We start from the raw sequence: 19,299 nt of genomic DNA on the forward strand, positions 1-19,299 counted from the left end.
TTAATTAATTTATTATTACAGTTATTATGATCTTTAGGAAGTGTACTGAAGCTCTATTTATCCAAGATCAGCTATTTTTTTAATGAGCCATCCCTATCACCAAGGCCACTGCTTCAACCAAATTGGTTGGTTTTTCTTAAGCAAGTAGACAAAAGACGTTTTGATGTGGCATGTTGATGACTACTCCAGCATGAAATATGCTTGGAATTTTAAGGCACACAATTGGAGAGCACAGCTTAAAACACCAACAGCAAATATTTGCTGAAATGTACCTTTCAAAAGAAAAAAGAAAAAGAAAGGAAGGAAGAAGGAAGGAAGGTATGAACTCTTAAATACAAGCAAAGCTTTCTGGAAGCCCATTTCAGCATAAACAGCAATTTATACAATCAGTGCACTAGCCCTAACAGGGGAAATGCTTTTCAGACAAAAGGCTGTCCATTTAATTGTGTGTTCCGCCATTTTATAGGACGTATTTATTTGCATGGGGGGAGAAACCTCCCTGTGAATGATTGGACCAAGGGTTCATGCTCTGGTCACACAGTGCATGGGTCACTTAAAAGGTCTGTGCAATTTGAAACTGTTTAAATACTTTTGTGAATTTGCATGTAAAAGAGAGAGAGAGAATGAGAGAGAGAGAGCAAGCTGAAACAGAACTGAGGGGAACAAAGTGTTCTCTAAACTTGCCTTGGGATGAATGAACTTGATGTAGAAGAAAATGGGTTGTATGGAAAACAAGACTGTATACATAACAAAATGTGCAAGTAAACTGTTGTTTTGTAGGTCACCTCACTCAAAATTGCATTGAAATGAAAAATCCTATTGCCGTTAGTTTACAATGACTGGGGTACATGGCTCCTTTTCCCCAACAAGTAGTGATCTTTGTAAGCACTCTTTGCTGAGATTCTTCTCGTGATTTATTAATTAATTAAGGGCGCAATCCTATGGCCACTGGTCAGCGGCTAGATGGCCAAAGGATAGGTCAGTTTCCGGGAACCCACCCCCACCCCGCGCCGCCTTGTAGGCAGTGTGGATCAGCCCCATGCTCTGCGCTCATAAGAGCAATGTGGAGTGGTGAAAATGGGGTGTTCCCAGGGGTGGGCTGGGGCAGGGAGGTCGGAAATGCCAGTACAACACATCCTACATGTTGCCTGGTTGCTGCTTCCTGCGCTGCAAGGTCCCGCGGCTAGACAGCCGAAATCAGCTGTCTAGTAGCCGCGAAAGCCAGGTGCGGGGAGCGAGGAGGAGATCCGCTCCTCACCAAGCCAGGTGAGAGAGCTAGGGCCTGCAGGAGAAGCTGCCACTACCAGGGAAGAGGTGGGCCTGCTGCTGCTGCTGCTGCGCCGCCACCACAGCCGCCGCCACCGCCACCACTATCACTACCGTGGACTCCTGCCTGGCAGTATTTTTAAAGGGGATTTTTTTAATTGGGTTTTTTGTTCAATTTTGGGGGGATTCTGTTGTGTTTTAGGGGTGGGTAGCCTGCCTGATAGGCAGGAGCGAGGGCACATGTGCCCACCTGATGGAGGCAGTGGGGGAGCTCTGGGGGCCACACTATACCGAGGCTGGGCGGCAGGTGCTGGTGGGGCATGAGGGGCAGGCCATGCCAGGTAAGGGGAACAAGGGGGAAGTGTGTAATATCTGTCCCCTGTTCCGGGCCTGTCCAGAACCAAAGGATGGCTGGGGGAGGCGTGACTCTATCTTCTGGCCTTCATTTGCTGCTCTGCAATGCCAGGTCTGATCTAGGGATGTATGAAAGTCACTTACCTGGTCTCGCAGCTTGCTTCGCGGTGGGGGGGAGGCGCTTCGCTTCTCCTCCCAAAGTTCAGGCCGGGGGGGGGAGGCTTCCCGCCTCACCCGGCCGAAATTCAGGCCGGGGAGAAGTGCCCCATCTCCCCGGCCGCGAACTTCAAAAGAAAAGTAAAAAAAAAAAAAAAACGCCCTGCGATAGGCTACGTGACGATTAACGTAGCCTATCACGGCTAGATCTGCAAAGTCAGAGTTAATCATCACGTAGCCTATCACGGGGGCGTTTTTTTTTTTTTTACTTTTCTTGGAATGGCGGCGGCAGCAGCCGGTCGAAAGACCGGCTGCCGCCCCCGCCCCTGTCGAAGCCCTGCCGAACCGCCGCTGAGACCCGCCACCGGGAGCGACATTCGGAAAAGGTAAGTCCCATCCCGGGGGGGGGGCGGGGGGGGCAGAGAATTTCTCCCCGAAACTACTTCGGGGGTCCGAATACATTGGCACTCGGCCCCCCGAAGTTTCAGTGAGAAATTCTCTGACACCCCTATCTGTTACCCAGAAAACATCCCTCGTCCATGCCATGATCTTGGATGAGGGTGCAGACCTGGGATGTATTATGGAGACCCGACTGGCTGAGGCTGCTGCTCCAACTCTGGCGGCCATGTGTCCAGCCGGATTTTCGTATGCACAGCAGCCAAGGACTGGGGATCGGGGTGGGGGAGTGGCTGTTATTTACCGAGAGTCCTTGGTTTTCACCAGACCCCCTCTCCGGGAGACCAAGGTTGCTGAGTGCATGTACTGGAGGTTGGGCCCGAAGGGCAGTCTGGGGATTCTGCTCGTGTACCGTCCACCCCGCTACACAACTGACTCCCTGGCCGAGGTGCTTGAGGTGGTCTCTGATGTGTGTGTGCAGTCCCCTAACTTACTGGTGTTGGGGGACTTCAAGGTATATTCAGAGGCCATCCTCACAGGATGGAGCACCTCCAGACTTCATGGAGACCATGGCTTCCTGAGAGCTGCACCATATTCCAACTGGCCCACCCACGTAGTCGGTCATGCGCTAGACCTTGTGTTTGTTTCTGGAGAAACGGGGAGTGATCTGGAAGTCGGGGGTATATCCACCACCCCCTTGTCATAGTCAGATCACTATCTGGTGATGTTGGACTTCTCGGTTCCACAACCCCTCCGCAGGGGTGGAGGACCCATTAAAATGGTGCGCCCCAGGCGTCTTATGGATCCAAATGGATTCCTGAACGTGCTTGGGGATTCTCTGGGGCACGCCAACGGCCACTCGGTCGAGACCCTGGTGGGTGGGTGGAATGCCGCAATCACTGGGGCATTAGATCAGGTGGCTCCAAAACGCCCTCTTCCCCTGAACAGGGCTCGGACTGCACCATGGTTCAATCCACGGTTACGAGCTCTGAAACAGGAGGTGAGACGGCTAGAGCGCCGGTGGCGGAAGTCTCGCTGCAAAGACGATCAGACACAGGCTAGAGCTGTATCTTCAGCCTATCATGTGGCGGTGAAGGCAGCAAAAAAGGAATATTACGTTGCCTCTATCGCGTCTGCAGAGTGCTGTCCCAGGAGGCTGTTCCAAGTGGTCTGGAGCCTGGTCGGTCCAGTGGCTCTGGAACCACTGGAGCATTCTAAGGCCTCCTATGAGGTGTTGGCAAGGCACTTTGTGGATAAAATTGATTGGATTAGGAGTGTTATTCCATGTGTTGTGGATACAGTTAGTGAGCAAGAGGCAGTCTGTAGTAAACCGGTTTTGTGGGATCGGTTCCAGCTTCTTCCTTCTGATGAAGTGGACAAGGTGCTTTCATCTGTAAGGCTGACCACCTGCTTACTTGATCCTTGCCCATCTTGACTCATTATGGGCTGCAGAGAGGGACTGGGTGAGGGGATCAGGGCGGTGGTGAATGCCTCCCTTGAGGAGGGAGTGATGCCATCAGCCCTCAAGGAGGCAGTGATAAGACCGCTCTTAAAGAAGCCCTCCTTGGATCCCCAAGTTCTGAACAATTTTTGCCCAGTCTCAAATCTGCCATTTTTGGGCAAGGTGATTGAGTGGGTGGTGGCGATGCAGTTGAAGGCACACTTGGAAGAAGTTGATTATCTAGACCCATTTCAGTCGGGCTTCAGGCCTGGGACAGAAATGGCCTTGGTCGCCTTGGTAGGGATGTCAGAGAATTTTGCCATGAATCTGAGGGAGGCCAAATGCCACCGCATTCGGCCCTCCTGAAATTGGTGGTGAAACGGTCTGCCCCCCCGCCCCCCCGGGATGGGACTTACCTTGGGCGAATCCTCCTGCTGGCGGCAGCTCCGGTGGCGGTTCGGCGGCAGTTCAGCGGCGGTTCGGCGGCGGCTGCGGCAGCCGGTCTTCTGACCAGCTGCGACCGCCGCCATTTCCAGTTAAAAAAAAAAGAAAAAGTGATAGGCTATGTAAAGATTTATGTAGCCTATCACGGCTAGATTTTAAAAAAATACCGCGATAGGCTACGTAAATGTTTACGTAGCCTATCACGGCTGATTTAAAGGGGGAAAAAAATGCACGTACGCAAATTTGCGTTCCTTATTTTGACACGTCTTAGTCTACATAAACATTTACGTAGACTAAGACAGCGAAAATAAGGGGAACGCAAATAGCATAGACGCTACGCTATTTGTATTCCCCTTATTTTTGCCGTAGTCTACGTAAATGTTGATGTAGACTAAGACATGTCAAAATAAGGAACGCAAATGGAGGCGCCCATGGGTGCCGCCATTTGCGTACGCGCTTTTTTTTTTTTTTTAAATCAGCCATGATAGGCTATGTGAACATTTACGTAGCCTATCACGGCTGACTGTAGGGATGCAAACAGCCGGCCAGGATTCGGGGGGGAGGAGGGACAGAGTGCCTCCCCCCCTGGCCAGAATTTCAGGGGGGAGGGACGGAGCACCTTGAATCAAGTTTCGTTAAAGGTAAGTCACTTTCGTACATCCCTACGCCTTGGTGGATGATACGACGAGGGCTCTGGATAGAGGTGAATGCTCTTTCCTTGTTCACCTCGACTTCTCAGCAGGGATGTACGAAAGTCACTTACCTTTTCGCGGAATTGATTCGCAGTGGGGGGGGAGGCAATCCTCGATGCAGGGGAGGCAATCCGGTTCTCCCCCCCAGAATCCTGCCCGGCCAGCTCTGCTCCGTAGCGGCTCCACGGAGTAGCCAGCCAGGCCCGTCCGCAGCTGGAGTTCCGGCTGTGGATGGGCTGCTGCGGACGCAAATGGCGGCCGCCATAGCGGCCGCCATTTGCATCCAGCCAGGCTGCTGTGATAGGCTATGTAAGTATTTACGTAGCCTATCACGGCTGGGCAAAAAAAAAAAGAACAACACAGCATACGCAAATGGCGGCGGCTACGGCGGCCACCATTTGTGTTCCCTATTTTTTGACATTTTAGCTTACGTAAATATTTACATAGGCTATTACAGGGGGGAAGAAAGGGGAATGCAAATAGCATAGTGGGCGCTATTTGCGTTCCTTTTTTTTTTTGCCGTAATAGCTTATATAAATATTTATGTAGGCTAAAACGGCGGGAAAAAAGAAATGCAAATAGCACCCACTACGCTGTTTGTGTTCCCCTTTTTTTTCGCTGTAATAGCCTACATAAATATTTACATAGACTAAAACGGTGAAAAATAGGGAACGCAAATGGCGGCCGCCGTAGCCGCTCCCATTTCCGTACACCGTTTGTTTGGGTTTTTTGCTTGGCTTGCCGTGATAGGCTACGTAAATACTTACGCAGCCTATCACGGCAAAGACCAGGATGCAAATGGCAGCTGCGGCAGCCGCCCCACGTAAGCCTCATCCCTGGGGGGAATCCGGGGGGGCCGGGGGGCAGGCCATTCTGCCACAGATTTCGGGGGGCTGAATGCCAGTGCATTCAGCCTCACTGAAATCCGTGGTGGAATTCTCTGCCATCCCTACCTCTCTCTCAGCGGCTTTTGATACCGTTGACCACAGTATCCTCCTGGACCGCCTGGATGGGTTGGGCATTGGAGACACCATATTGCGGTGGTTCTGGTTCTTCCTCTCTGGCAGGTACCAGAAGGTAGCACTGGGAGAGGAGGTTTTGGACCCGTGGCCACTCACTTGTGGGGTGCCACACAGCGGCCGCCATTTGTGTTCCCTTTCTTTCGCTGTTTTAGCCTACGTAAATATTTACATAAGCTATTACGGCGAAAAAAAGGGGAACACAAATAGCGTAGTGGGCACTATTTGCGTTCCCCTTTTTTTCACCGTAATAGCTTATGTAAATATTTACTTAGGCTAAAACAGCGAAAAAAAGAGAATGCAAATGGTGGCCGCTCTAGCCGCCGCCATTTGTGTACACGGGTTTTTTTCCCCCAGAAGGCTGCCCAGCGGCCGGATGTCCGGCTGCGGGTGGCCCCGGCCGGCAGCTCTGTGGAATCTCTGTGGAGCGGAGCTGGCCAGATCAGGATTTCGGGGGAAGGTGCGGAGCGCCAAATCATCCTGTCGAAAAGGTAAGTGACTTTCGTACATCCCTAGGGGAGGAATAAGCTGAACCCTGACAAGACCGAGGTACTTTTGGTGGGAGACAAGAGGAGGCTGGGGGATGTTGACCTGGTGTTGAATGGGGTACGGCTACCCTTGAAAGACCACGTCTGCAGCCTGGGGGTCATTTTGGACTCCCAGCTGTCCATGGTGGCTCAGCTGTCAGCTGTGACAGCTGTACCAACTCCATCTGAAACGGCGGCTGCGCCCTTTCCTTTCCGAACATCTGCTCCCATCGGTAGTACATGCCTGTCAAGGGCTCCTTGGAGGCCTCTCTCAGTCTAATCCAGTAGCCAAGTCCAGACACAGACAAAGGAATTCCTTTCAAAGCTTTATTCTTATTTTACAACTTAACAACTCTACAGGTAGCAACTAGATCTGAGCAGCAGACTACCTATGCCCTAAGTTGAAACAGTTGGTCCCCGTTTGAAAGGGAATTACTGGCAGACCCCTGAACTTAAGGACTAGGGAGAGTCCCTCCCCTTTTCCCTTGGATCCTTAGGGTGCAGCCGTTGTTTGCGCGCCAACAGGGCACTGCGCCTCCTTTCCGTGCCCTCCACCTGGTGCCGCTCTCTGCGTCTGCGTCACGCATCCACCAAGTCTGCTATCTCTGCTCGGTCACTCCCTGGACTGCTGTCTAATCTAGGAATGCTGGTGGAAGGAATCTCCGTCAGCTGTGGGCCCTGGGAAAGAGGAGCGCGCTCCTCTCCCAGGAGCGACTGCTCTTCCTCAGAATCAGAACTACTCTGGGATTCTATGGGCTCAGTGTCCACCCTGACAATGCCCTGGTCTCCTCCCGTTTAGACTACTGTAATGCGCTCTATGTGGGGTTACCCTTGAAGATGGTTTGGAAGCAGCAGCTGGTACAGAATGCAGTGACTTGCCTGATTAAAGGCAGCCGCCGGCATGATCACATCACTCCAGTGCTGAAGGAGTTGCACTGGTTACCAGTTGTTTTCCGGGCCAAATTCAAGGTGTTGGTTTTCACCTTTAAAACCCTATATGGTTCTGGCCCAGCCTATCTTAAGGATCGCCTCCAGCACCACCAGACAGGCCACTTAACAAGATCAGCCTCGGATGGCCTTCTCTCTGTCCCATCAGCCAGGACAGCTAGACTGGTGGGGACAAGGGAGAAGGCATTCTCTGTGGTGGCCCCCACTCTGTGGAACTCCCTCCCTAGGGAATTCTGCCATGCTCCCTAGGGAACTCCGCCATGCATTGCAGAAGCTCATTAATGAGCTTCTGCAATGCATTAAAAATGTGGTTGTTCAGGCAGGCATTTGGGATAGGTTAGGGTATGTTAGAAAATGTTTTTACTGTAGATTTTTATTGTTTTAAACTGTTCTATTATATACTTTGTACATCGCCCAGAGTGGCTGGGTGACCAGCCAGATGGGCGATTAATAAATTTAATAAATAAATAAAAATAAATAAAATCCTCCCACCCTGCACTGGATAGGCAGTTGCCCCTGGGCTCGGAGGTGACCATCGATCCAGACAGGATTGTTCCCTAAATGTCTTAAAAACCTCATCAACAAAATCTCTAAAACACAACAAAATACAATGCATTTTTTAAAAACCCTATTAAAAACCAGCAGAGAGAAAATGAAAAAGTCAAACAGGCACATACTAGCATAATACCATGAAATACACCATAGATTACAAAAACTAAAATAAGAGAATAAGAGTTAAAACCACACCACAGGGCTTACAATGGAAATCTTTAAAAGTCTGGGAGAACAGAAAGGCCTTGGCTTGGTGCCAAAAGGCAAGCAGCTTAGGCACAAAGTGGGCTTCTCTAAGGAGAACATTCCAAAGCCCAGAGGTTCTGCTGCATACTCATTTCTTAAGAACCTAAAAAATATAAGAGCTCTGCTGGATTAGACCAAAGACACATCCAATGCAGCATCCAGTTGCCAACAGTTGCCAAACAGATGACTTGGGGAAGGGCACAAGCAGGGCGTGAAGGCAATGGACATCTCCCATTTGCTTGTACCCCCACAACTGATGTTCAGAAGGCATGCTGCCCCTGAATGTGGAAATTCCATTTAGCTGTCATGGATAACAGCTGGATGGACAGGTCTACCCACTTTCTAATCCACTTTTAAAAGCCACACTTATCTTTCCATAAGTCAATTAAATATTGTCTTTATCCACCAATCCATTTTGAACGCACCCATGTTCTAGTATTACATGAGAGGGATAAACATTTCTCTCATCCACTTTCTCCACACCATTCTCTGTCACCTCTATTATGTCACATCCATGCTTTAGAATTTCCTCGTAGGAAAGGTGCTCCAATACTTTGATAATTTTGGTTTCTCTTTTCTGCACATCTCCCACCCTAAATGGCACTTTTCTTCAGCTGAAATTTTTCTTCAGCAGGAATTTTTCTGCCCCCTTTCCCCAGGCAGGAAAAAGCTCTTATCTCCAAAGAGCAGCTGATCAGAGATAAGAGCTTTTTGCTCAGTGCTGAGAATGGGAGCAGAGACTTACTCCCTTCCACATAGGTAGGGATGTCGCAGGTGCCCGACTGGGTCCGGGAATTTGTCAGGCTCCCCCTGCCCGCGATCCGCAGACTGCGCCTGCCGAGATGCTCTCCTTGCTCGCCCCCCACTCATACCTGCTCATGCTCTCCAGGACTCACTGCGATCCCATTCAGTGAGCGCCCGCCATTTTTGAGCCTTTGATTGCTACGTAAAACAGGAAGTTTAAAAAAATGTGAATATTTAAAAATGTGCAGTTTGGAGCTGGGAAAGCTAAATAAGCGCAATATTAGAGGGATTATACCTCTAATAGTGGACTAGGGATGTCAGATAATTTCTCCACAAATCTCGGGGAGGCCGAATGTATTGGCATTCGGCCCCCCGAAATTGTTGGTGAAATTCTCCGCCACCCCCCCCCCCGGGATGGGACTTACCTCCCTCGAATGTCCCTCTCAGCAGCGGATCCCGGCGGCGTTTCGGCGGGGGCGGGGGCGGCGGCCGGTCTTCCGACCGGCTGCTGCCGCTGCCATTACAAAATAAAGTAAAAGAAAAAAAAAACACGTGATAGGCTACGTAACGATTTATGTAGCCTATCATGGCTAGATTTCCAAAGTCAGCCCTGATAGGCTACATAAATCGTTACGTAGCCTATCACGGGTGACTTTGAAGAAGAAGGGGGAAAAAAGCGCGTACGCAAATGGCGGCGCCCATGGGCGCCGCCATTTGCGTTCCTTATTTGGGCCCGGGAAGTCTACGTAAAGATTTACGTAGACTACGGCGAAAATAAGGGCAACTCAAATAGAGTGTTTTTACATTTTCTTTTTAATTTCGCAGCCAGGGAGACGGGGCGCTTCTCCCCGGCCTGAATTTCGGCCAGGCGAGGCAGGGCGCCTCCCCCCCCGGCCTGAACTTTGGGGGGAGAACCAAAGTGCCTCCCCCCCACCGCGAAGCAAGCTGCGGGACCAGGTAAGTGACTTTCGTACTTCCCTATAGTGGACTGCTTTAGCTTTCCCAGCTCCAAATTGCACATATTTAAATATGCACATTTTTTAACCTCCTGTTTTACGTAGAAATCTAAGGCATGAGAATGGTGGGCGCTCACCGAACGGGATCACGGTGAGCCCAGGGAACTCGCCGAGCTCATGGGCAGCCCAAGCACGGGTCCAGGGGGACTGCAAGTGGGGGCCCCGCTTCAGCAAGCGCCTGGAGAAACCGAGCTAGGGTGAGTTCTTACACGCCTATCCACAGGTAGGAAGGGTGTATGTGAGAGACAGAATGATGTGTGTGTGGGAGGGGGAGGTTGTATGGGGGGAAGGTTGCCCCCACACATACTTTGGGCATGGACTCTGACTACTTTGGGCAGCGGGTCTGCCCACTTTGCATAGTGGCTCAGCCAATTCTGGCATACAGTCTCTGATGTCCTGGCCCAAAGCCAATTCAGCTACCAAATCAAAAAAGTTTCTCACCCCTATTCTACATCAGAGATGCTATACAGTCGCATAACAAATAAGCCTCCGTTTTTTAGACACCAGTGTTTTTCCTGCAGGGAGCCTGCTCTACAGACAGCTTAGCTCATAATGATCTCATTTGGTCAGTCCATGAAAGAACCGGATGTGCTTTTTCATGAAAAAATGCTTCCTTTTTCATACAGCACATCTCCTAAGCATTCAAGACACTTTGCACATCTAACTCTGCTATGTTTACAATGTTTTAAGGTAGGTCAGTTTTATACAGATTGTTTATAATGTATACATAACTGTCAGGAGTGCCCTAGCTGCCTCTTGCAGTCCCTTCCAATAGCCAACTCAGGACACAGATGACGAGGATTCTTTCCAAGGCTTTATTCCTTTATTACTTTATGACTCTTTCAGATACGAATCACTAGCGACTAAGCAAGGAACTGCGCTGGGGAAAGATAGCAGAGTAGCCTAAGCTCCAGGTAAGGCAGTTGGTCCCCGTTTGAAGGAGAACCACGGGAAGACCCTGAACTTATGGGCTAGGGAGAGATCCTCCCTCTTTCCCTTGGGTCCTCGGGACGCGACCGTTGTTTGCGTGCCAAGTGAGTGCTACGCCTCCTTTCTACACCCTCCATCTGTCGCTGCTCCCTGCTCCTGCGCCGAGCGTCCAACAAAGCCCCATCCTTGGGATGCGACTGTTGTTTTAGCACCAAGAGGGCAGAGAGCCTCCTCTCGGCGCCCTCCATCTGGCGCCGCTCCCTGCGTCTGTGCTGAGTGTCCAGCAAGGCCCCATCCCCTGCTCTCTTGCTGCCAGGGTCACTATCTCTCTCAGGAATGTAGGCAGGAGGAATCTCTCCCTGCCACTGGGCCTGTGAGCAATGAGCGAGCTTCTCTCCCATGGATTGCTGTTCCTCCTCAGAATCAGAACTGCTCTGGGGCTCTATGGGCTCAGTTCCCACCCTGACAATAACACAGAGAGTGAACCTGAAGCTGGGAGTAGGGATGTATGAAAGTGACTTATCTTTCACAGATTATGAAAGATAATTTGCCATTTGCGTACGCGTTTTTTTTTAAACCCACCCCCAACCATGATAGGCTACGTAAAAATTTACGTAGCCTATCACGTCTTTTTTTTTTCTTTACACAAGCCTGGAAATGGCAGTGGCAGCAGCTGGTCAGAAGACTGGCCACCGCTGAAGCCGCTGCCGGAGCCGCCGCTGCCTGGAAGATCCGCCCCAGGTAAGTCTTGTCCCGGGGGGGATCCACGGGGTGGAGGGGGGGTGGCAGGCTGTTCCACCACAGATTTCACGGGGCCGAATGCACTGGCATTCGGCCTCACTGAGATTTGTGGTGGAATTCTCTGACATCCCTAGCTAGGAGAATGTAGGGATGTACGAAAATCACTTACCTTTCGTGGATTATGCTGATGGTGGGGGGGGAGGCGTTTCGTCCCTCCCCACGGAATCCTCGCTGGGGGCGGAGGCGCTCTGTTCCTCCCCCCCCCCGGAATCCTGGCCGGCCGGCTGTTCTCCGCAGCGATTCTGCAGAGCCGCCGGCTGGCTCCGCCAGCAGCCGGACATCCGGCCGCTGGCTAGCAGGGACGCAAATGGCAGTGGCCGTAGCTGCCGCCGTTTGCGTCCCTGCAGTCAGCCATGATAGGCTACGAATGTTTATGTAGCCTATCACGGCTGATTTAAAACAAAAAAATGCGTGTACGCAAATTTGTGTTCCTTATTTTGGCACGTCTTAGTCTACGTAAACATTTATGTAGACTAAGACGGCGAAAATAAGGGGAACGCAAATAGCGTAGCGTCTACGCTATTTGCGTTCCCCTTATTTTCGCCGTCTTAGTCTACGTAAATGTTTAAGTAGACTAGGGCATGCCAAAATAAGGAACACAAATGGCGGCGGCCATGGCCGCCGCCATTTGCGTACGCACGTTTTTGTTTTTTAAGTCAGCCGTGATAGGCTACAAAAACATTTACGTAGCCTATCAGGGTGTTTTTTTAAAATCTAGCTGTGATAGGCTATGTAAATCTTTACGTAGCCTATCACTTTTTTTTGTTTTTTTTGTTTTTTAACCTGGAAATGGCGGTGGCGGCAGCCGGTCGGAAGACCGGCCGCCGCCGCCGCTGCACCGCCACCAGAGCCGCCGCTGGAGTCGCCGCCACGAGGAAGATCCGCCCAAGGTAAGTCCTGTCCCGGGGGGGCGGGCCATTCCGCCACCGATTTCGGGGGGCCAAATGCGCTGGCATTCAGCCTCCCTGAGATCCATGGCAGAACTTTCGTACATCCCTAGGAGAATGATGCTGGGAGAATGATGCAGATTTTCCTTCTGATATTGCTTAATAACTGCTATTGTTGTAATAAGTTTTAGGTGTTTTAGGCTGCAGTCCTATATCCACTTACCTGGGAATACGCCCTCTGTTTAGGATTGCACTGTTAGACCCAGTTCACATGTTATGGCAAATAGTGAGTTACTTAACCTGGGATTTGCCAGACACTAGAGGAAGAAGTGAACACTGACTTCAGTGTGCTCTTCACTTCTGCTTTCATTTTACAAGCTATGATTGCCCTGAACATAGGTTGTTCTCATGACATCTGAACATGAGATTTAATTTAATCTTGAGTTAACTCTGGGTTGTTTAACCCCTAAACAACCTGGAATGCTCAGGTTTGAACATCACAAACACAACCTACAATCATCCCAAATGAAAAATGAAAGTGGAAGTAAGGAGTGTGCTGGAGGGAGTGCACTTGGTTGCTTCACTCATGCCCAACAAGTCATGGGTTAATTAACCCACAATTCACCATTATGTATGAACCAGGTCTTAGAGTTTTATACATTGTGGTTTTATGGCTTGTATAAACCATAGTGAGTTTTATATTTTTAATATATTGTGAGCCTCCTTGTGAGCCCTCCATGGGAGGGTTAACCCTGAAAGGGAGCCTATGGATGCTGTCATGAATGAATAGATAATCATTGTACTATAATATGAAAGTAAAATAAGGGCTTCATTTTTTTCTTAAATTTTAATGGATATTACAAAACATTTCCCAAACTTCAGATAACTGAGGTACATTTTTCCCCAAATTGAACTGGAGGCACTCTTCATTTTTACAACAGAAAAAGGTTTGCTTTTACAGGGAATTGGTGGAAGAACTGCCTGTCATCAGAAAAGCTCTGTGTTTCTCTGTGAATCACTCTTGTATCTGCTTTTCTGGGAATAAGCAAATCATCTATGTAGCAGGAGCAATTTTATTTATTTGTTCATTTATCTATTTGTTCATTCATTCAAATATTGTATGCTGCCTTCCTCCCATAAATGGCATCGAAGACGGCTAATAACAAACCTGTAACACAAAGATAATCACAAAATAAAAGCACCAAGCAGCAGAAAAGCCATCAACACAACAATAAATTACAGCTAAAACTAGTACCATACGTTACTGTCAGCCAAATCAAAACAAGCACCAAGTTGAAAACCAGACAGAACAATAACTTAAAACCAAAAGCCTGGTTAAATAGGAAAGCCTCTGAAAGAAAATAAAGGCAGTGAGTCATGCTTAGAGTAGACCCATGAAAATCAAATGCACCCGTTAGTCATGCTTAACATATGCCCCACTGATTTCAGTGGGTCTAATCTAAGCATGAGTAAGTCTGCATCCAACCAGCGTCAGCCACATCTCCTTCAGGAGAGTTCCACAACTGGGTTACAATGGCAGAAAAAGTTATAACAGAACTGAAACATCTATCCTCAGTGGTGGCTGACTGGAACAATGCAAGGCTAAAACAGTAATGCTGCAGTCCTATCCTCACTTACCTGTGAGTAAGTCCCATTGAACTCAGTGGGGCTTACTTCTGAGTAGAGATGTATAAGATTGCACAGCAAGTCATGGGGAGATGCGGGTGAAAGACTCTTCTGTGGGTGGATTATTTGGGCTCATAGGAGTCTTTAAGTTAATTTGTTTCTGCCAATACATGTGCAGTTACCCCAGAGCACACTACTGTGCCCTGGCAAACTGTTTGGAGATGGCTGAAACATTTGAATGTTTATTATTTATTAATTTCTAAGATTTATTATTTGCCCTATAGCTAATTGCCATCAGGGTGATATACAATAAAAACCCAAATAAAATGTGTATAAAGCAGATCATAACATAATAAAAAGATAGATTCAAAACTATCAGTTTAAAACAGCAATCAGTTAACAGTAGCAGGAGCTTAAAACAGGCATCACAAAAAAAAATCTAAAACTATCACAGATATAAAACTACATAACATAGCAGCAGAAATATAAGAGGATTAAAAGGCCTGAGATAATAAAAAAGGCCTTTTTGCCTGGCACCAAACAGAAAGGTAAGTGGACCTTTCTGGAGAGAGTATTTTGTAACTGGGGAGTGGGGGGCTACTACTGAAAAGGCCCACTTCCGAATAGCCACCCGCTGTACCTGAGCATGGGAGGTCACTCAAAGCAGGGCCTCAGATGATGGTATCAGGGCTTGAGTAGAAATATATAGAAAGAAGTGCTCCGTCAGATACTACGACCCCAAGCCATGAAGGGCTTTTAGAGGTTAACACCAACACTTTGAATTGTGCCTGGAAACAAACTGGGAGCCAGTGAAGATGCTATGCTAGCGTGATATGATCATAACACCCAGCGCTATATATATAATACCCAGTCAATACTGTAGCTGCCATGTTTTGTACTAACTGAAGTTTCCAGAGTGTCTTCAAGGACAGTTCAACACACAGAGCTTTGCAGTAATCAAAACTGGAGGTTACCATTATGTTTGATATAATATATTCTGCAATTGGCTGCAGTTTGCAAAGTAAACTTCAGACACATAAATAAGATGAACAGGTTTGGGCTCACATTCCTTCACAGCTGTTGTTTGCATCAGCAATGGCTGAGAAGTGGGATAAAACAAAAGAACACCTGATAAATGACATCTTAAAGGCAAGTTTCAGCATAAATAATCAATGAAGATCTAGCAATATAGCCTTCATTATTGTTAGTGGACATCACATCATTTACATAACTTTTTAAAAAGAAAGCTTAGATTTTGCTCTCAATCTCATATTATGTAATTAGTCTCAATCTGTTTATGAAGACAGAGAAATTAATAAATATACTTTGTAATGATGACCAGGGTCTTTCGTAATTTTGTGCTTCCACTGTAAAACAGCCTGAAAGAGGCACTATTGTGGAAGACTACGGAGAAGAAAGCATTAATTTCAGTTACATAATTTGGTGGTGTCGGGCCTCTTCTTTCATTAAAATAACACTTTTTGGCAATGTCATCAGCAAGACAGAGTCTTTGTATTCAATGGCCTTTTAACACGAAACAAAGCTTTTTGAAAAATCTGAAATCCACTGCTTCCCAGCCAGATTTTCTTAGATGTTCAGAATAATGCTAATGTCACTCAGTTTTTCTACACAGCAACCACCACCACCAGATGGATTTCTTTAAAAAAAACACACAAAAAACATTCCATTGACACTCCCGCATCCCGCCTAATGCAGAGCTGAGGTAGCCAAATAGATCATACACGTTATTTTTCAAACAAACATCGTTCTCTTTACTTGCCCAGAAATAAGTGCAAGACCAGGCATTTCACAAATAGTGTTGTTAGTTTCCATAGTTTAAAAATCATCAGAGCCAAGTTCTGGATCCTCTTGGGGGGGCGGGGGTATAGGTAGAACCATGTGGTACTAATCACATATAGAGAACTTGTTAGCCTTGTTCAGGTGTTCAAGCAAAAGTGTAAGGGCTTAAACGGGGTAGAGAGTCAGGGCCATGCACACTGGCTCCACCCACCTCAGTTCAGACCTTGCCATATTGAATCACCAAGGTCTGAAAGGGAGCTCTATTTGCTTTTGCTTGAATGCGAGTAGAACTCTCTGTGCTGCTGCAGACCCTGCCTTATCAGGGTTCCTGATCACATGAAGAATTCTACTCACGTTCAAGCAAATTGTCAGTAGAAATCCCTTTTGGACCTTGCTGATTCAACACGGCAAGGTCTGGAGTGAAGTGGGTGGGACCGGCACGCCCAGAGAAGTAGGGGGCGGACCCAGCGTGCATACCTCAGACTCTATACACACTTTAAGCTCCCACTCATTCAGCTGAACGCCTGAATAGGGCTGTTGTAAATAGCCAATCATACAGCCATGAATGTTCACATATTCAAGAAACCATGAATGAGCCATATAGCGTTGAACATTAATCCAAAAAACCCCCAACTGCTTTCAAAAGATCAAAACTGCATACAGTATTCTATAGTGAAAGCAACAACTTCATTTCATGCTTTTTCATACAATTCACACCTTTCAATCTAGAGGAAGAAATGTCCAAAGAATGGTGAACTTTGTTCCATTTGTTTTGTCTAATGAAGAATAACTAGACATCTATTATGTACATGATGCTGACCATTACTGTATTTTCTTTTATTTTGGGGCATTTTTAATATGTTCATTCAGAAGGGATTCCTAAAGAGCTTTTAAAGGTTTTACACTTTAATCCTGCAACTCAATCACATGCTATCAAATCTTTTTAGTTTCAGTGCGCTGAAGATGCATCTAACTGGGTACAAGATTGCAGCCTTAAAGCAATTCATTGTCTATGTGTTAAAGGAAACACTCTTTCTCCATCTGTGTCGTCTGATCTTACTGACTGCAAGGCTAACCCTTTTTATTTCAAGTGCAATACTATAGCATAGAAATGAATATTCGGTAGCACCTCAGATTTACTAAACCAGAATAAAAACAGGTATGGGTAGACTGAGATGTTCAACATTCCTCCCACACAACATTCTTCCCTGGATTAGGTACTCGATTGCAACCATACTTTCAAGGAAGGAAGAATTTTGCAGGGCAGCTTACAGAAGACAGAGCTCACAGTTCCACTGAAACAAGATGAAACACAGTTTCTTAATTTACTCCTGAATAGCCTGTAGCCAAATAGGTAGATCAGGTTGTCTTCAATATCAATTCTAAGAGGTGGGATTTTCTAGAATATGATAAACCAAATTAGGGTTTTCTAGTACATAACCAATTCAGAATTCTGCAGAGACACCCTCTCAGCTGACCACAATTTTTTCCATGTACATAGTTCATAGGGGAGTGGGGAGGGGAACTACACATGGCATAGAATAATCTCTGTGACCATGCAATGATGAGTTGATCTAGGATCAACGAAATATCCTTTCTTTTGTAACTGTATATAGAAGGGCGTGGAAGCCTATAGAAATATTATCACTTGGTTGGATCTAATTTCTATCTTCTTTATTTAAATACAAAGCTTATTAAAATGAATTCAAATGTGTACATATAATGAACAGTGGCAGACAGAGAAATAATGCATTGCATGCTTTTTTGTTTTGTTCTGTTTCAAAACGAGTAAAGAAATAGATATAAATATTCTAACCAGTAAGGTCAGCTTCTCCTTTTTCCAGCCCTGGATCCAATGACACTTTCAAATCTGTTTCATTCTGCTCACTTTATAGCACCTTTCATAGCACCTTTAGACAAAATGAAATATAAGCAAAGATGAGATGTTAACAACAGGCCCAACTTTAGGCTATCAAAACCTACAATCCTCTTGGAGATTTTCTCCATTTCCTTTGCCTGTCACTTCTGTTGCTGAGTTTCCCTTTGAACCATTATGCCCTCTGCCACGTCATCGTCCTATCTGAATATCAGGTATTTTGATGATCAGATTTTCAGTAGTCTCATTTTTTCCAGGAACTGAGATGGTATGGTAGAAGTGGACTTAGTACCTTTGGGGAGCTGCACCCCTGCCAATTCCATTCCACAAGCAGCCCCCACCGCCGATTCCTTTGTGCAAGCAGGACCCACCGCTTGCACAGTGGAGATGTAACACTTCCTATAGGAAGCTCTACAACAAGCATTTCCACTTGTTTCCAGGTGCTCCCAGGATGCGCTAAATATCCATTGCGCAGTAAGCGGGTCTTACTTGCATAATGGAATTAATGGGGGCACAGCACCCTCTTGGATACTACCCTCTGAGTGGTAAGTTCACTTAGCCACCGAGTAGCCCTGGCATTTTCAACAAAAAAGGTGAAGACAAATTCACAGAGGTCTATAAATTGCTATGGACCTTCTGTGGATCAGAAGCAGCATAACAAATTCTCAGATCAAAACTATGCCCTGGCCCATCAACTTCATGCCCTGCTTGTGAACTCACAGAAGCACCTTGTTGGTAAAAAAAATAAAAAAATAAAATTCTGAACCTCAGAAATTCAGAGGAATAGATGAAGCAACATCACACCAAGTCAGACTATTTGTCCATTTTGCACAGTACAGTCTACTCTGAATAGTGAGAGCTCTCTATGTCTCAGGCAGGGGTCTTTCAGCTGTTACCTGTTACTTTAACTGGATATGTCAGCGACTGAAGAAGGGACCTCTACTCCGAGGCATGCACATAGTGCTCTACCATGGAGCTATGCTCTCTCCCCATGCAGCAGAAAGAGCTGCTCCTGAGATGGCAGAGTCCTGAGGTGGAAGAATGGGCTGCATCCTTTCAGATACATTTTTGAATGCTCCCCTACGGAAAAATATCTCTCTGAGTAGGAAACTAGCATAGCTGGGAATTCAGTGGGATATAAACATTCTTCTTAATGTGCAAGCTTTTTAAAACTTCCATGGAGTATTTAATGGGGCAGGATTAAAAATGGTATCCTACCGGGGCTTTGAAGTGGTAAATGCCAGTCTATCACCTCAAAATTCTACCTGCGTGAGTTGACCAGGTCTTAGCAATTCTTACATGCAGAGGTTTCCCATTGTCCTTCTAAACTATCCATCTATCATCATCATTATCATCATCATCCTGAATGTTGTTGTCACAGAATAAAGTTAGGTAACCCAGAGGGATTTAAGCCAAGGGTGATACTGTTAGTACTGTGCTCTGTCATGCATTTTAAGAAGAAATGCCACAGAGGCAATTCGAGGAAAGTAAACATAGTTTTGACTTTTGATAAAACCACTGGAATGTTTGAGGAGGCTCCCACACCCCTAATTTTAGGTATTTCTATAATGCCAAAAT

The 19,299-nt window shown here is 47.0% G+C and overlaps 1 protein-coding gene across 7 annotated transcripts in view; it reads right to left on the minus strand.

The window, feature by feature from the left end:
• Positions 1–19,299, minus strand: part of CHL1 (cell adhesion molecule L1 like) — a 364,319-nt gene that overhangs the window by 248,453 nt on the left and 96,567 nt on the right. For 4 of the 7 annotated variants that reach the window (XM_084840331.1, XM_084840332.1, XM_084840326.1 and 1 more), the window contains exon 2: positions 17,662–17,755. The exons of the other annotated variants lie outside the window; for them this stretch is intronic. The gene's annotated coding sequence lies outside the window, so the exon portion shown is untranslated. The remainder of the gene's footprint in view (positions 1–17,661; positions 17,756–19,299) is intronic. 7 annotated transcript variants of the gene reach the window in all.

Source organism: Heloderma suspectum, chromosome 2 (assembly GCF_057233095.1).
Source record: "Heloderma suspectum isolate Gila_16-S chromosome 2, 16-S_ref, whole genome shotgun sequence".
Classification (NCBI taxonomy): Eukaryota; Metazoa; Chordata; class Lepidosauria; order Squamata; family Helodermatidae; genus Heloderma; species Heloderma suspectum.